Source organism: Pseudophryne corroboree, chromosome 11 (genome assembly GCF_028390025.1).
Source record: "Pseudophryne corroboree isolate aPseCor3 chromosome 11, aPseCor3.hap2, whole genome shotgun sequence".
NCBI classification, from domain to species: Eukaryota; Metazoa; Chordata; class Amphibia; order Anura; family Myobatrachidae; genus Pseudophryne; species Pseudophryne corroboree.
The window spans coordinates 84726491-84739431 of record NC_086454.1 but is presented as its reverse complement, the minus strand read 5'-3'; the positions used below and the strand labels follow the sequence as shown (position 1 = coordinate 84739431).

The 12941-nt window shown below is 46.9% G+C and overlaps 1 protein-coding gene across 14 annotated transcripts in view; it reads left to right on the top strand.

The window, feature by feature from the left end:
- PPFIBP2 (PPFIA binding protein 2) overlaps positions 1-12941 on the top strand; it is a 302451-nt gene that overhangs the window by 190974 nt on the left and 98536 nt on the right. Inside the window, exon 1 of one of the 14 annotated variants that reach the window (XM_063944508.1) lies at positions 6680-6716. The exons of 12 other annotated variants lie outside the window; for them this stretch is intronic. The gene's annotated coding sequence lies outside the window, so the exon portion shown is untranslated. One more of the 14 variants, XM_063944507.1, reaches the window with a different exon arrangement.

Below are 12941 nucleotides of genomic sequence, written 5' to 3'. Positions count from 1 at the left end.
TTCCGGCGTTGGTAGCCTGACCGCCGGGATCCGGTCAGCCGGCAAATTAAACGTATCTCGATTTTTAGGAGTTTGATCTTTGTCTTTTAGCAGAGCTTTCCTTGCCTTATATGCGAGGTCTGCAGCTTACACAGATATGGAAAGAGGAACCAATTCCTGGGCCGTGCTAGCAATGGCTGTACAAACGCTCATCTTAGTATTGGTTAGTGATTTCTGATCTAGAGGGGGATTTCAAACAAGTGACTCCCCACCATGCACCTGCCTAAAGCGACAGCTTCTACAAGCTCAGGCTTCAGCTGCTGCAAAATCCTTTGGAAACAATTTTTATTAACATTTTTTGTCTGAGGCCAGCAAATCAGAAATTGACATCAGATGTTGCCTGCTGCATGCCAAAGCTGATCACTAGAAGTAAAAAAAAAAGTATATACTGTATATATTTTTTTTGTATTACAGGTTGAGTATCCCTTATCCAAAATGCTTGGGACCAGAGGTATTTTGGATATCGGATTTTTCCGTATTTTGGAATAATTGCATACCATAATGAGATATCATGGTGATAGGACCTAAATCTAAGCACAGAATGCATTTTTGTTACATATACACCTTATACACACAGCCGGAAGGTAATTTTAGCCAATAGTTTTTGTAACTTTGTGCATTGAACAAAGTGTGTCTACATTCACACAATTAATTTATGTTTCATATACACCTTATACACACAGCCTGAAGGTCATTTAATACAATAGTTTTAATAACTTTGTGTATTAAACAAAGTTTGTGTACATTGAGCCATCAAAAAACAAAGGTTTCACTATCTCACTCTCACTCAAAAAAGTCCGTATTTCGGAATATTCCGTATTTCGGAATATTTGGATATGGGATACTCGACCTGTATTATATAAAGACTTTGCAACTTTATTGATGGTAACATTTTTTATTATTTGTCTCTTTCATACTTTTAAGATACCTTTTTATCTTGCACTTTTTACTGCAGGCTACTGTACAGTAACAGACTGCCCTTGGGCAGCTGTAATGGAAATGACTAACCACATGAGTATTCATTTGGACAGGACCCACCTCACGTTGCAGCCAATGTTACATCATCAGATGCAGTGAATTATTTTCTAATGATTCATTTTTTTTAAATTAAAGCACCCCTGGGTATATTATGAAATGTAAAATAAATCAGTCATGTATTTAAACTGATTAATCCCCGTAATATCTGTATTAACCAGACATTATATACAGTATGTACCTGCGGCTTCTGGTTAGGGATTATCTCACACTTCTTTGTCTAGCAGTCGGTGTGCTGGCGGTCAGATGACCGACCGCGGCATCCCGATTGAGACAATACCGACAGGGGCTAGGTAAGTATACCTACCGTCCCCCAATACCCCCCCTAACCATCCCCAGTGGTGGCTAAAGCTCACCCCACACCGCTCCCTGGGGGGGTACCTATACTCCACCCTGCCGTTGGCTAATGTAACCAGTCCCCGCATACTTACGGTATACCAGCGGTAGGGAATCTGGCAACGGCATTTCATCCGTGTCGGAGTTCCAGCGTCTGCATTATGGCCACCAGCATCCTGACCGCATCCCCTCAGTATAGCCAAATATCTAATAATCTTCAAACCACTACCCCTCATCCCATTTATCTCAAAGGGCTAGATTTACTATAGTGGTGGCGTTGTTGTAACCAATCAGACTCTGTCTAGCATTTTCTAGGATGCAAAAGAAATGATAGCTAGAATTTTATTGTTTGCCTATTAGCAACACCACGTCATTTCATTTTTAGAACTTTAGTAAATCTACCACCAATGTCCCATTATTGGCCACAACCAGGAGTTAAAGTGAGCCGGAATGTGGCAGAACTGCGTTCCGTCGGTTCCACTTGGAGACGTAACGCAGTTCTGCCTCCTCCAACTCACCTAACCCAAAGTGTGACCGACATCTCAGGGAAGGCTGGGCGCCCGGTGAGATTGTATTACCAGTGGACGCCCGGCTCCCACTCCATAGCGGAAGCCGGCGGCAGGAGCTCACTATTGAGCCCCGGCTTCCGGCTCCCAGCTCTGTCAGTGTGCGCTATGGGAGAGACCATAGTGCTGAGGAGCGGACGCCAGAAAGGACCACAGAGGTCGGACGCGGGAGCGGGGCTTGGTGAGTATTGTGTTTTTTTTTTCCATATGTTTGTGTAAGTGGCGCTTCTACTGGGGGTAAACTACATAGGGGCATTACTACTAGGGGCATTACTAAAGGGGGGCTGACTACAGGGGCTAAACTACTGGGGGCATTACTACTGGGGGGCTAAACTACATAGGGGCATTACTACATAGGGGCATTACTACTGGGGGCTAAACTACAGGGGCATTACTACTGGGGGCATTACTACTGGTGGGCTAAACTACTGGGGGCAAACTACATAGGGGCTAACTACTGGGGTCAATACTATTGGGGCGCTAAATACAGGGGCAAACTACAGGGGCGCATTACTACTGGAGGCAAACTACATAGGGGCTAACTACTGGGGGCATTACTACTGGGGGGCTAACTACAGGGGCTAAACTACATAGGGGCATTACTACTGGGGACATTACTACTGGAGGCTAAACTACAGGGGCATTACTACAGGGGGCTAAACTACTGGGAGCATAACTACTGGGGGCAAAGTACATAGGGGCTAACTACTGGGGGCATTATTACGGGGGGGGGGGCTAAACTACTGGGGGCAAACTACAGGGGGGCATAACTACTGGGGGCAAACTACATAGGGTCTAACTACTGGTGGTATTACTACTGGGGGGCTAACTACAGGGGCTAAACTACACAGGGGCATTACTACTGGGGGGCTAAACTATTCGGGGCAAACTACAGGGGGCTAAACTACCGGAGGCATTACTACTGGGGGCAAAGTACATAGGGGCTAACTAATTGGGGCATTACTACTAGGGGGCTAACTACAGGGGGGGCAAACTACATAGGAGCTAACTACTGGAGGCATTACTACTGGGGGGCTAACTACAGGGGCTAAACTACATAAGGGCATTACTACAGGGAGCTAAACTACTGGAGGCACACTACAGGGGGGCTAACTACAGGGCCTAAACTACTGAGGGGCTAAACTACTGTGGGCAAACTACAGGGGGCTAAACTACTGGGGGCAAACTACATAGGGGCTAACTACTGGGGGGCTAACTACAGGGGCTAAACTACATAGGGGCATTACTACTGGGGAACAAAACTGTTGGGGGCAAACTGCAGGGGGGCTAAACTACTGGGGGCATTACTACAGGGGGGGCATAACTACAGGGGCATTACTACTGGGGGGCTAAACTACTGGGGGGTGGGCAAACTAGAGGGGGGCATAACTACAGGGGCATTATTACTGGGGGGCTAACTACTGGGGGCAAACTACATGGGCATTACTACTGGGGGGCTAAACTACTGGGGGCATAACTGCAGGGGCTATAACTACAGAGGCTAAACTACATGGGGCAAACTACACGAGGGCTAAACTACAGGGAGGCTAAACTACTGGGGGCATAACTACAGGGGCTAAACTACTTGGGGCATTACTACTGGGAGGCTAAACTAAAGGGGGGAGTAAACTACACAGGGTCATAACTGCAGGGGCATTAGCACTGGGGGCTAAACTACTGGGCGAATAACTACAGGGGCATTACTACTGGGGCTAAACTACAGGGGGCATTACTACAGGTGACATTACTACTGGGGGCAATACTACACAGGTGCATTGCCATTAAGGACATTACTACTAATGAGGGCATTGTAAAGGGGGCACTTCATAAGGGGCATCACTCCTGGGTACATAAGGAGCACTACTACTGGGGGGATTGCATAAGGAGCACCATTACTATGTGCTCTATATAAGGGACACTACCACTGTGGGCACTACCAGTACAGTGGACATTGCATAAGGGGCACTACTACTGTGGGCATTGTATAAGGGGCGCTACTACTGTGGGCATTATGTGTATTAGGGGTGCTACTACTGTGGGCATTATGTGTATTAGGGGTGCTACTACTGTGGGCATTATGTGTATTAGGGGTGCTACTACTGTGGGCATTATGTGTATAAGGGGTGCTACTACTGTGGGCTTTGTGTATAAGGGGCACTAATGTGTGTCATAACATGAATAAGGGACACTACTATGTTGTGTAATGTGAATAAGATTGTGCTACTGTGTGCCATAATTTTAATTGGGGATACTATTGTGTGACCACAGCCCTTTCCTTTTGAGACCACGCCCATTTATTGGGGTTCGGGCAATACCTTTATTACATGGGTGCCGGCGAGAGGGGGTGGGGTGAGTTCCACCACCTCTCTAGGACCACTTTAAGCACTGGACACAACCACATCAGTAACACCTGAATCCAAACAGTGTAACCCTTTGTATGCCATGCACCACACAATGGGGTAGATGTATTAACCTGGAGAAGGCGAAAGGAAGTGATAAACCAGTGATATGTGCAAGGTGATAAAGGCACCAGCCAATCACAAACAATACAATGGTACGCCTTCTACTGCGCTACTCGCCAGTTTTAGAATGTAAAATAATGGTCACTTTTCACACGGCTGTAATAAAGTCCCAAACACAAGGAGAAATAGCTTCCAACAGTTCAAATGATTCAGGCAGAGTGGTGTGTTAGAGTCTATATGGATGGTAATTGATAGATGTAGGTCGTATACAGGTACGCACCGTACTCACATATGCGGTGTGCATGAACTGTTCATAAAGGTATCTTTCTCCTCCTTACGTGTCGTGGATTCCCTCACTCTTCTTTCCTTTTTCAATCGCCGCTCATAAAACAGAGAAGGGCAAAGAAAGGGGGTGCAAAAACCCCGATGGTGTAATACGTTCAATATACGATTATCAGGATGATATGTGTAAAGCTAAGAAATCGATATTATATCAGGAACATACCCAACTTACATCAAAATAAGCGGGTTGCTCATATAAAGGTATCTTTTCACAAGTACTGATGAAAAAAGAGGGTCATGCGTACCCCAAACTCACGTTCTGTATATATCACATAGGCACATCAAGGTTTCTTTAGCGGATTATTTCCTATTCACCTCCTTCCGTGCTATTGTCGAGGCCACAGGATGCTCGGACCCTCACAAAAGAGAAGAGCAAGGGAGTACAGAGACCCCAATAGTGTAATACGTGAAAAGATACCTTTATATGAGCAACCCGCTTATTTTGATGTAAGTTGGGTATGTTCCTGATATAATATCGATTTCTTAGCTTTACACATATCATCCTGATAATCGTATATTGAACGTATTACACCATCGGGGTTTTTGCACCCCCTTTCTTTGCCCTTCTCTGTTTTATGAGCGGCGATTGAAAAAAGAAAGAAGAGTGAGGGAATCCACGCCACGTAAGGAGAAAGATACCTTTATGAACAGTTCATGCACACCGCACATGTGAGTACGGTGCGTACCTGTATACGACCTACATCTATCAATTACCATCCATATAGACTCTAACACACCACTCTGCCTGAATCATTTGAACTGTTGGAAGCTATTTCTCCTTGTGTTTGGGACTTTATTACAGCCGTGTGAAAAGTGACCATTATTTTACATTCTAAAACTGGCGGGTAGCGCAGTAGAAGGCGTACCATTGTATTGTTTGTGATTGTTCTTTTCGGAGAGAGAGTGACATCTCCTTGGACGCCTTCACCGCAGCTGTCTGTGGGCGCAGTAGATACTCACCCCTGTGTTGTGTTTAGCACCAGCCAATCAGTTCCAATATGTAAATTAACAGTTAGGATCTGATTGGCTGGTTCCTTTATCACCTTGCACATATCACTGGTTTATCACTTCCTTATGCCTTCTCCAGGTTAATACATCTGCCCCAATTTTCTTAGGAGACCTTCCAGAAGAACAAAACTTGCATTGCAGGGATGGGCTACATAAGACAAGCACGTACCTGTTGTTTAATATGTACAGGTAAGTAGGCACTAACTACTTGTATGAAAGTATAGATGGAAAGATTTGAGTATAATCCTCAGCAGTAAACAAAAAAAAAAAAGTAGAAAATCTTGCTATCTAAAACTATTTGCCAGGAGTGTGGTAACCCTTTAATTACAGGCAGCACAATATTCCGCAGTTATAGATAAGAAGCATGTCATGTGGTGACACATTATCTAATGACAGTACCAGTGCTGAAAGTAGGGTGGTACGGAGTACCATTAAGAAATATGGTGGTGGTACGCAGTACCACCAGCCCACCGCTGGGAAAAATTGATAAGGGGCATTTTTGTGTGTGGGACATAAAATGGTGTCAGTGGCATAGGCATAATATGTAATAGGCATTATGGTGTGTGGCATAATATGTAATAGGCATTATGGTGTGCAGCATAATATGTAAGGCATTATATTGTGTGGAATAATGTGTAATGGGTGTTACTGTGTCTGGAATAATGTGTAATGGGCATTACGGTGTGTGGCATAATGTGTAATAAGCATTACGGTGTGTGGCATAATGTGTAATGGGCATTACGTTTTTGGCATAATGTGTAAGGGGCATTACGCTGTGTGGCATAATGTGGCCATGCCCCTTTTGTCATGTAGCCACTCCCCTAGTTTTGTGTGACCACGCCCGTTTTTACTATCAGTACCACTTAGAAAAGATCTCTACTTGCACCACTGGACAGCACAACACATATAGGGCCAGAGTAGCTACTGTGTAAGTTTCCCATTAGGATTGTTCTTTGTTCCACCTGTGTGCAAAAAGCCAAAATGCTCCAGACACTTTAATGCTGATGACAGCACATTGGCTCTGCTAAAGCCTCTGCAAACTAAAAATACCAGTCCTGCAGCTCATCAGTCAGTTAGAGCATTGGTGTGTTCCCCTTGGCAGGCTACAAAGGGTTCCATGTGGGGGCAATATTCCCATTGTTCCTGCACTTTGTGCTGGATTTTGTCTGCAACGCACATTTGGTTTTCATTTGCAGAGCTGTGCGCTGCAAGTAATTCCCTCTGTGTGCTGTTATGGTCAGGACTGAGGATGAATAAGCAAACCTAAGATTAGTTTGTAGGAGAGAGTAGCTTTTAATTATCTCCTGACTGCAGCGTATGGCTCGGGGTTTCCATATTCTTGGCAGCCTAGAGTGCAGAGTTTCTATAAAAAAAAGAAAAAGTTTTTGAAGCTCCACGTGGAAGTCGCTCTCTCTGTCTGGAGGATTTTATACAAAGTGTTTTCATTCCACCCAAGCATTTCTGGTGGTCATGCCTGAGCTGCTGAGAGCACCTACCTGCGACAGGTGGATCTGCAGAGCTTAGGGGTCTTGGGAACACTAATGGGGAGAACCCTTTAAGGAGACGGATAAATATCACTGAAGTGAGTTTTGCTTTTGTGTGTGTGTGTTTGTTGTATTGCTGTTTGTTCCTATTTATTTTGAGTGTATTAATTATAAGAAACCAGATGAAAAAGTTATTCTTAATGTAAGCTGAAGTTTAGAGAGATGGAATCCTTTGAAAATGTAATGTGTACTATGACACTGAATATTTTTTACTTATTGGTAACGTGTTTGCATTTTTTGTTGTTTTGAGCCATTGTGTGTATATACACCTGAAGCCATGCATGTATTGTATTTCTTCTAGCACTAGATGCCCATTGGAGATTTGGGGGTATATTTATCAAAAACATGGAGAGAGTTAAGCTTTTGTCATTTCATAGGCTTTAAAATGTGTGTGCTTATATATGTGTGCGTGTATATTATTTGTGTGTGTGTGTGTATATGTATATATATATATATATATATATATATATATATATATATATATATATATATATATATATATATATATACGCTGATTTAAAACCAGGTGAAATTCAGGCTTGAGGTCAGCCAGCTACAGCACCTGTGTAATTCTTTAGTGTCCCGGTTTAAAGGGATAGTATGGTAAGCCTGATTACACACATACCAGTACGGATGGTGTAATGGTTAGCATTACTGCCTCACAGTACTGAAGTCATGGGTTCAATTCCCATCATGGCCCTAACTGTGTAGAGTTTGTATGTTCTCCCGTACTTGCGTGGGTTTCCGCCAGGTACTCCGGTTTCCTCCCACAATCCAAAAATATACTGGTAGGTTAATTGGCTCCCAACAAAAATGAACCCTAATGTGAATGTGTGTGCATGTACATGTGGTAGGGAATATACTGTAGATCAGGCATTCCCAACCACGGTCCTCAAGGCACACCAACAGTGCAGGTTCTAGTGATATCCAGGCTGCAGCACAGATGGTTAAATCAAAATAACTGAGCTACTAATTAAGTCACCTGTGCTGAAACCTGGATATCACTAAAACCTGCACTGTTGGTGTGCATTGAGGACCGTGGTTGGGAATGCCTGCAGTAGATTGTAAGCTCCACTGGGGCAGGGACTGATGTGAATGGGCAATTATTCTCTGTAAAGCGCTGCGGAATATGTGTGCGCTATATAAATTACTGGTAATAATACCTGTGTGCATACAAAAAATAAAGTAAAAATGCAGTGAGTATGTGCATTTTATGATGGGGGTTGCTTATCAAAGAATGGAGAGAGACAAAGTTGAGATTTAAAGCACTAACCCACAGGTTCTCAAACTCGGTCCTCAGGACCCCACACAGTGCGTGTTTTGCAGGTAACCCAGCAGGTGCACAGGTGTATTAATTACTCACTGACACACTTTAAAAGGTTCACAGGTGGAGCTAATTATGTCACTCGCGATTCTGTGAGGCGACATGGAAAACACGCACTGTGTGGGGTCCTGAGGACCGAGTTTGAGAACCTGTGCACTAACCAATCAGCTTCTAACTAATGTTACAGGCTGTGATTCAAAAATGACAGGAGTTTATTTATTTATTTTCTCCATTTCCCCCCCCACAATCCATGCTTTGATAAATAGCCCCCTATGCGTGAAACGTACTAAGTCGTGGAAAATGATAAAGTACTAGCCAATCATATCTTGTTAGGTTACTGGCTGTGTTTGAACAATGACAGGAGATGGTTGGTACTTTATCTCTCTCCAAGTCTTTGTAAATAGTGGTTGGATATGGGATACTGGCAGTCAGGATGCTGCTGATCATGATACCGACAGGGGCGCCGGGGCAAAGTAACCCTAATCCTAACCCTCCCTACCCCGCAGCCTAACCCTTCCTGCATACGTATGTTCGTGATTACGGTGTTGGCATTCTGACATCTGTCCCGTTGTAAGGGTGCCCGATACAGTGTAATGCCTGCGGCCGTGCAGGTGTACTGTTCCTTACCTCAAGATGCTTTTCCTTGTTTCCAGATGCTGGTTGCCCGGGCGAAATTCTCCCTCGGGGCCTCTACCCGTAAACTCGACCTGGAGAACCGACGGGAACCGACGGCTAAAGGAAAAAGAGACACTATCACCGTGTGCTCACCCCTTCCACAACGGGGAAAGAGCGGCACACCGGGGCGGCCGCGACGTTCACCGGTTAGGTGAATGTCATCATTGGCCCACGGGCCTCAGCCACCCAAAATGTCACCTACTCGGCACTTGCGCACCTAGGTGAGAGCGAGCCTGCTAGGCCTAGCAGGGTCTCGCGACCGGCGCTCAATGTGGACAAAGACACACACCCACAGAGTATACTCACACTGGTACTCTTGTCAGCTTGCTTGCCGCGAGTCCCTGCTCCTGGAAAGAGAGTGACAGCAGCCTCCCTACGAAATAATAAATGGCAAACAACGGAACTGAGCCTATTTACTATGAACTACAAACAGTGCAACTTGGTTGGCTACTTCATCTAGCTCCAGCAAACAGTGCAAGCAGATACAATATAACAGTATGACAATATAACAGAATGGAAGTTACCTTTCAGGTCCGGTCTGATGGTGGCTTCGCGCCCGGAGGAAAAGCACTGATACAACCTAACTCCCTTCGAGGACCGCAGCCCACTCTGGCGTCCGGGGACAGACCGTGTGAAACCGGGCAGTCCCTCCACAGCCCCTCCGAACCCCAAAGGGCCATCCAGGATACGAGGGTCAGCCGACCCTCCGTACCCGACCTACCAAGGGCCCCAAGCGAGCTGCCGCACAGCCCACCCGCCGGGGTACCCAACTAAAGAGAGGGGATCAGTCCGTACCACTGACTCCTCCCCCAGTGCGACCTCCCTGGAGCAGGGCTCTCCACAGCAGAGATCACGATTTTAATCCTAGCTTTCCCACGGCCTACTACCGATATTCACCCTCAGGCCTAGTGCCTGCCTATCCAGTGGTGGGCGGTCTTGGCCTAACGCCAAGACCACTTATTCCAGAGATAGCCCTTTATCCTACTTACTGCGGCGCAGGCCTAGTGCCTGATTGCAGCCTCAGGCCTAGCGCCTGCCTCCCCCGGGTACCTTGGCAACCCTGGCCTAACGCCAAGGTTGCTCGATGCTTGCAGGCCCCTTTTTCCTATCTGTCGCTCGGGCCTATTGCCCGTCCGTGCCCACAGGCCTAATGCCTGACACCCTGGTGGTCTAGGGGTAACACTCTCGGCCTGAAGCCGCTTACCAGAACGTTGGGAGAGGCTGCAGTGGGGAGCTTCGTTAGCTCTTTTGCTACCCACACACTGCAGCGCTCTCCGCCGGACCTCCGCGTCGGATCCCAGGCTCCTCCTCTTCTCCGGCTGCCGCTGCTTCTTCTTCCTTCTGGCCGCCACTTCTTCGCCGCCGCTTCTTCCTTCTTCTGGAGCTCTTCACCGCTCCGTGTCCGGCGCCGACTGACTGCTTCCGCTCCGCAGCGTCTGTTATATGACGCTGGGAGGGGGCGGCGCTATGACGCGATGAGCCCTGGTTGGCTCGTCGCGTCCCGTTCCCATTGGCTGACCGGGCGCGAGCCCCGATTGGCTCCTGCCCGGTGCCAAATTCAAACAGCCGCGATGCGATTGGAGGGGCTTGAATCCCAGCGGATGCAAGCCCCTCTGTGCCGGAAACCCGCCGCGACGCCATTTCCCGTTGCGTCCCGCCGCTGCCCGTCCGGGGAAGATGGAGGTGAGAGACCTCCCTCATTCCCCCAGCCTGGCGTCCCCTCACACCGTCACCAGGTTTTTAACTATAACCTGTAACTAGACCCCTTTGTCTTGGAGAGTGATAAAGTACCAGCCAATCCGCTCCTAACAGTCATGTTACAGACTGTGGACGGGATGTATTAACATACATCGCTGCGATGTTGATTGCATATGTACTAACATATGCGATCAACATTGCAATGCGGTGACGGGGCCCCCCCGCGATACCTGTAAGGTGATCTGCAGGGGGGTCTCCATCACCTCCATGGGCTCTCCTTCTCCTCAGCTGCCGGTAACAAGGCAGCAGGCTGTCCCCGGTGCCTCCTCCTCACCCCTGCAGCCGGAAGGCCCTCCGGCTGCGTTGCTATGGGGAGGAGGAGATTACCTTCCAGGTCCAGGCTGCTTGGAGGAAGGTATGCCGGGGGATGGGGGAGGCATCTGCGGCGGGTTGCGGCGGCCGGCGATAAGAAGCCCATAGGCTTTTATAGGGTATTGCCATCCAAAGATGGCGATACCCTGGGCAGCGAAAACCTGGCGGCCGGGTCTTAGTACATTTGAAAATGTGGTAAAACCTCAAACAGGGGTTTTACCGCATTTTTCCTTTAGTACATCCTGCCCTGTAACTGAAAAATGACAGGAGCTGATTGATACTTTATCTCTCCTAACTTTATCATTCTCCAAGGCTTAGTACATCTGCTCCTATGTCACTGAGGATTGTTGCCAGAATCCGCCTCCTCTCTTTCTAAACATTTTCTTCCCATAAGGTATTCCAGGGCAATTACTTTGATGCCGAGACACTTTCCACCAGGCACAGTCAGGAGTGGGCGGTGGGACATAGTATGACTTGTGCTGGTGGATTTGTCAGTGACAGATACTAGTGTAGTTTAAACCCTCACTTGCAGTAAAGTCATGCTGGGAGACAACTGCCAATCATCCCCCCGCACCAGTACATTGGCCTGAACCCCAGCGAGTATGGCAGTGACTGACAACGTTACTTCCCAGGGGATTATACAGCCTAAACCAAGGGAGTTGGTGACTGTTCCACCCCAGGATAATTGCTAAATGGCTGTAATAGTAGGTCTGACAGCTGCACGGTTTTAAAGATTTGTTCATTTAGTTTTAAATACATTTTTAATTGTAGAGTGTATCATGTTCCTAATATTCTGACAAATACAAGTTATGATCTCATATCCTCATTTTCTCTAGTCTATCTACTGAATTAATGTCAACATCATCTATTCAGTCTCTACTTAAAGCTACATTACCATGAAAGGGGCAGTAAATGTAAGCCTGATACTTTACAATGCTTTCGGGTGGGGGTCACTGCTGTGGAGCTTTAGGGGGGGGCTTCAATTAGCCCCGTTAATTTACCAGCTGTGAAGAAGGGTTGTAGCCTTGTGCTTTCACTCCCGGGGTTATTCAGTTAAAGCCCTTATTTTCTCTCGCCCATTAAATTAACTGTCTTTGGGAAAATGCACATAGAATCCGGGGTAAGTTCCTGGACCCATGAGTTAACGCGAATGTGGCACCCGATAACCGTCGTTTTATCGGGAATCTCTTTTCGGGTATGTTCAGACCCAGGAAAAAATCCTGGTTAAATGCAACCTGCGTGCTGCCTTCAGTGCTAATTGGATAGCCCCAGGGAGATCAATTATCCAAGGTAAATCACTATGACTAACTGAATCCCCCCCTTAGACTTGCAAGTGAGATATCATACTCCTTGCGTGCGCAAAAGAGGGCCCGGCCTCATGTATGTTAGGCAACGCTTCCTGGTTGAGGATGTTTTGGGGGTGTGGTGACTAGTCACACCCCTGTTTCTCGTCACTCTGGGGGTTTGCCCAGCACTCCAGTAGCTGCATGGCAGCCTCAGTCTCTCCTGTTCCGCTCAGGATGGGTGAACGGTGTGGAAA